Below are 5,836 nucleotides of genomic sequence, written 5' to 3'. Positions count from 1 at the left end.
GGGGGAAATGGGGAAAATATTGGGGGGGAATGGGGGAAAAAAGGGAAATAAAAGGGGAAAAAATGGAGGAAAAATGAGAAAAATGGGGAAAATATTGGGGGGAAAAGGATGGTGGGGAAATGGGGAAATTGGGGAAAAAATATTGGGGGGAAATTGGGGAAAATTTTGAAATAAAAGGAAAAAATAATGGGGGGAAAATGAGAAAAATTGGGAAAAAATTGGGGGAAAATTGGGGGAAAATTGGAAATAAAAGGGAAAAAATAATGGGGGAAAATTGGGGGAAAATTGGAAATAAATGGGGAAAAAATGGAGGGAAAATGAGAAAAATGGGGAAAAATTGGGGGGAAATGGGGAAAAAAGGGAAAATTATTGGGGGGAAATGGGGAAAAATATTGGGGGGAAAATTGGGGGAAAATTGGAAATAAAAGGGAAAAAATATTGGGGGGAAAATGAGAAAAATGGGGAAAAATTAGGGGGGGGAATGGGAAAAAAGGGGCAGAAAAAAGAGGGGAAATGGAAAGAGTGGGGAGAAAAAAGGGAAATAAAAATCGAGGGAAAAAAGAGAATAAATGGGGGAAAAATGTGGAGAAAAAGGGAGCAGGAAATGGGAAAAAAATTGGAAAAAATGGGGGAAAAAAGAGGGGGAAATGGGGGGAAAAGGGAGGGAAAAGGGGGAAATAAACAGGGAAAAAATCAGGGGAAAGGGGGAAAAGAATGGAGGGAAATGGGGAAAAATGGGGGGAAAATGGGAGAAAAAAAGGGAAAAAATGGGGGAAAATTGGGGAAAAAATTGGGGGGGAAATGGGGGAAAATGGGAAAAATGGGGGGAAATTTGGGAAAAAATTGGGGGAAAATGGGGGAAAAATTGGGGGAAAATTGGGGGGAAATGAGGGAAATATTGGAAATAGAAGGGGAAAAAATGGGGGCAAAACTGGGAGAAAAAGGGGAAAATATTGGGGGGAAAATTGGGGGAAAAGTTGGAAATAAAAGGGGAAAAAATGGAGGAAAAATGAGAAAAATGGGGGAAAAATTGGGGGGGAAATGGGGAAAAATGGGGGGAAAAAGGGAAAAACACGGGGGGAAAATGGGGAAAATATTGGGGGGAAATGGGGGATAAAAGGGAAATAAAAGGGGAAAAAATGGAGGAAAAATGAGAAAAATGGGGAAAATATTGGGGGGAAAAGGATGGGGGGGAAATGGGGAAATTGGGGAAAAAATATTGGGGGGAAATTGGGGAAAAATTTGAAATAAAAGGAAAAAATAATGGGGGGAAAATGAGAAAAATTGGGAAAAAATTGGGGGAAAATTGGGGGAAAATTGGAAATAAAAGGGAAAAAATAATGGGGGGAAAATTGGGAAAATTGGGGGGGGAATGGGAAAAAAGGGGCAGACAAAAGAGGGGAAATGGAAAGAGTGGGGAGAAAAAAGGGAAATAAAAATCGAGGGAAAAAAGAGAATAAATGGGGGAAAATGTGGAGGGGAAAAGGAGCAGGAAATGGGAAAAAAATGGGAAAAAATGGGGGAAAAAAGAGGGAAAAATGGGGGGAAAAGGGAGGGAAAAGGGGGAAATAAACAGGGAAAAAATCAGGGGAAAGGGGGAAAAGAATGGAGGGAAATGGGGAAAAATGGGGGGAAAAATGGGAGAAAAATGGGAGAAAAAATGGGGGGAAATGGGGGAAAAAATGGGGGAAAAAGGAGCAGGAAATGGGGGGAGGGAAAGGGAAAATGGGAGAAAAAATGGGAGAAAATGGGGAAAAAAGGAGGGAAATTGGGAGAAAAAAATGGGAGAAAATGGGGGAAAAGTGAGGGAAAATGGGAGAAAAAATGGGGAAAAAAGGAGGGAAAATGAGAGAAAAATTGGGGAAAAAATGGGGGGAAAAAAGAGGGAAATGGGAGAAAAAATGGGAAAAAATGGGGAAAAAAGGAGGGAAAGTGGGAGAAAAAATGGGAAAAATGGGGAAAAAGGAGGGAAAATGGGAGGAAAAATTGGAGAAAATGGGAGAAAAAATGGGGGAAAAAATGGGGGAAAAAGGAGCAGGAAATGGGAGGAAAAAAATGGGGAAAAAAGGGGGAAAATGGGGGAAAACTTGGGAAAAATGGGGAAAAAAGAGGGAAAATGGGAGAAAAAATGGGAAAAATGGGGGGAAAAGGAGAAAAAATGGGGAAAAAAGGAGGGAAAATGGGAGAAAAATGGGGAAAAAAGGAGGGAAAATGGGAGAAAAATCTGGGAAAAATGGGGAAAAAAGGAGGGAAAATGGGAGGAAAAAATGGGGAAAAAGGAGGGAAAGTGGGAGAAAAAATGGGAAAAAATGGGGAAAAAAGAGGGAAAATGGGAGGAAAAAAAATGGGAAAAAATGGGGAAAAAGGAGGGAAAAAGGGAGGAAAATGGGGAAAAAAGGAGGGAAAGTGGGAGAAAAATCTGGGAAAAAAGGAGGAAAAAAGGAGGGAAAGTGGGAGGAAAAAAATGGGAAAAAGGAGGGAAAAAGGGAGGAAAAAATGGGAGAAAATGGGGGAAAAAATGGGGGAAAATGGGAGAAAAAATGGGGGAAAAATGGGGAAAAAAGGAGAAAAATCTGGCAAAAAAGGGGGAAAAAGGAGGGAAAATGGGAGAAAAAATGGGAAAAAGGAGCAGGAAATGGGGGAAATAAAAGGGAAAAATGGGAAAAAAAAGGCAAAAAGGGGATGGGAGAAAAGTAAATAAAGGGGAAAAAAGGGAAATAAAACAGGGGGAAAATGAGGGGAAAAAAGGGGAAAATGGAAAAAAAAACGGGAAAAAAGAGGAAAAAAGGAGCAGGAAATGGGGGGGATGGAAAAAAAGGGAAAAACCCGAGGGGAAAATGGGGAAAAATTGGGGAAAATGGGAAAAAAGGGAAAAAAAGGGGAAAAAAGAAAAGGAAATGGGGGAAAAAGTGGAAAAAAGGAGGGGAAAAAAAGAGGAAATGGGGAATGAAAGGGGAACATCTGAGGGGGGAAAACAGGGAAAAAATGGGGAAAAAATGGGGGAAAATGGGGGAAAAAAGGTGAGGAGAAAGGGAAGAAATGGGGAAAAAAAGGAGGAAAAACCGGGATAAAAATGGGGGAAAAGGGGAAAAAAAATGAGGGGAAAAGGGGGGAAAAGGAGAGAAAAAAGGGAAAAAATGGGGAAAAAAGGAAGAAAAACCGGGATAAAAATGGGGGGAAAAGGGGAAAAAAATGAGGGGAAAAAGGGGGAAAAGGAGGGAAAAAGGGAAAAATGGGGAAAAAAGGGGGAAAATGGGATAAAAATGGGAATAATGGAATTTTTAAAATGGAAAAATGGAAATAAAGGGAATTTGGGGGATTTTTGCACCCCAGAAATGGAATTTGGGGGATTTTTGGATCCAGAAATGGAATTTGGGGGATTTTTGGACCCCAAAAATGGAATTTGGGGAATTTTGGACCCAAAAATGGAATTTGGGGATTTTTAGATCCAAAATTGGAATTTGGGGGATGTTTGGACCCCAAAAATGGAATTGGGGGATTTTGGACCCCAAAAATGGAATTTGGGGGATCTTTGCACCCCAAAAATGGAATGTTTTGTTACCTGGCTGCCTGGGCCCGAGCCAGTTGCCGTAGGTTTCCTGCTGGGCCATGGGGACACCCTGAAAGGGACCCCAAAATCCTGAGAGGGACCCCAAAAATCGTCAGGGACCCCAAAAACCTGAGAGGGACCCCAAAATCTGCTCAGGGACCCCAAAAACCCTTAGAGGGACCCCAAAAATCCTCAGGGACCCCGAAATCTCCTTGTGGAACCCCAAAATCTGCTCAGGGACCCCAAAATCCCCTAAGGGACCCCAAAATTCCTGAGAGGGACCCCAAAATCCCCTCGGGGACCCCAAAATTCCTGAAAGGGACCCCAAAATCCTGAGAGGGACCCCAAAAATCCTCAGGGACCCCAAAACCCTGACAGGGACCCGAAAATCTGCTCAGGGACCCCAAAATCCCTCAGGGACCCCAAAAACCTTAGAGGGACCCCAAAAATCCTCAGGGACCCCAAAATCTTGAGAGGGACCCCGAAATCCCCTCAGGGACCCCAAATCCTCCTCCCTCACCCCAAAATTTCTTCCGGGACCCCAAAACATTTTCAGGGACCCCAAAATCCCTCAGGGACTTCAAAAACCTGAGAGGGACCCCAAAAATCCTCAGGGACCCCAAAATCTGCTCAGGGACCCCAAAATCCCCTCAGGGACCCCAAAATCTCCTCAGGGACCCCAAAATCTCCTCCCTCACCCCAAAATTTCTTCCGGGACCCCAAAATCTCCTCCCTGACCCCAAAACCCCCTCAGGGACCCCAAAATCTCCTCCCTCAGCCCCAAATCTCTTCCTTGACCCCAAAACATTTTCAGGGACCCCAAAAATCCCTTTTGGGACCCCAAAATCTCCCCAGGGACCCCAAATCCCCTCCGTGACCCCAAAATCACTTTGGGGACCCCAAAATATTTTCAGGGAGCCCAAGAATCTCCTCCTGCACCCCAAAATCCTCACCCGGACCCCAAATCTCCTCTTGGTACCCCAACATTTCTTCCCTCAGCCCGAAAATCCTTTCCGGGACCCCAAAACCCATTTGGGGACCCCAAAATCGCCTCCCCCACCCCAAAATTTCCCCACGGACCCCAAATCCCCTCCCGGACCCCAAAATCTCTTCCGGGACCCCAAAACATTTTCAGGGAGCCCAAAATTTCTTCCGGGACCCCAAAATCTCCTCCCCCACCCCAAAACCCCCTCGGGGACCCCAAAAATTCCTCGGGGACCCCAAAATCCCCCCGGGGACCCCAAAAATCTCCCCGGGAACCCCAAAATCTCTTCCGGGACCCCAAAATTCCCCATCCCCCACCCCAAAATTTCCCCACGGACCCCAAAATCTCTTCCGGGACCCCAAAACATTTTCAGGGCCCCCAAAATTTCTTCTGGGACCCCAAAATCTCCTCCTCCACCCCAAAAATCTCCTCAGGGACCCCAAAAATTCCTCAGGGACCCCAAAATCCCCTCGGGGACCCCAAAAACCTCCCCAGGAACCCCAAAATCTCTTCCCCACCCCAAAATCCTTTCTGGGACCCCCAAAAATTCCTCAGGGACCCCAAAATCCCCTCGGGGACCCCAAAACTTTCCCAGGAATCCCAAAAATTCCTCAGGGACCCCAAAAAATCCCCTCGGGAACCCCAAAATCCCCTCGGGGACCCCAAAATCCCCTCGGGGACCCCAACATTCCCCATCCCCCACCCCAAAATTTCTTCTCCCACCCCAAAACCTCCCCGGGAACCCCAAAAATTCCTCGGGGACCCCAAAATCCCCTCGGGGATCCCAAAATTTCCCAGGACCCCCCAAAACCCCCCATCCCCCACCCCAACATTTCTTCCAGGACCCCCCAAAAATTCCTCAGCGCCCCCAAAATTTCTTCTCCCACCCCAAAATCTCTTCCGTGACCCCAAATTCCCCTCCCCGAGCCCCAAAACCTCACCGGGAACCCCAAAATTTTCCTCTTGCGCCCCAAAAGCTCCGCCTGGCCACGCCCACCGGGCTGGCCACGCCCCTGGCCACGCCCCCGGCCACGCCCCGCCGCTTTCGGTTCCTCCTGCGCCCAAAACGGCCCAAAAAACCCCAAAAAATCAACAAAAATCCCAAAATCCAAAAAATTCTCCCGTTTTGGGGGTGAAATCCCGAATGTTGGGGTCAAACCCCAATTCCTAGCCCAAAATCGGCAATTTTGGGGGTAAAATTCTGATTTTTGGGGGTAAAATTCTGATTTTTGGGGGTAAAATTCTGATTTTTTAGGGGTAAAATTCTCATTTTTGGGGGTAAAATAATGAAATTTTGGGGT

This window comes from Haemorhous mexicanus, chromosome 34 (assembly GCF_027477595.1).
Source record: "Haemorhous mexicanus isolate bHaeMex1 chromosome 34, bHaeMex1.pri, whole genome shotgun sequence".
In the NCBI taxonomy this organism is placed as follows: Eukaryota; Metazoa; Chordata; class Aves; order Passeriformes; family Fringillidae; genus Haemorhous; species Haemorhous mexicanus.
The sequence above is the reverse complement of the archived record's forward strand: the minus strand, read 5'-3'. Positions refer to the sequence as shown.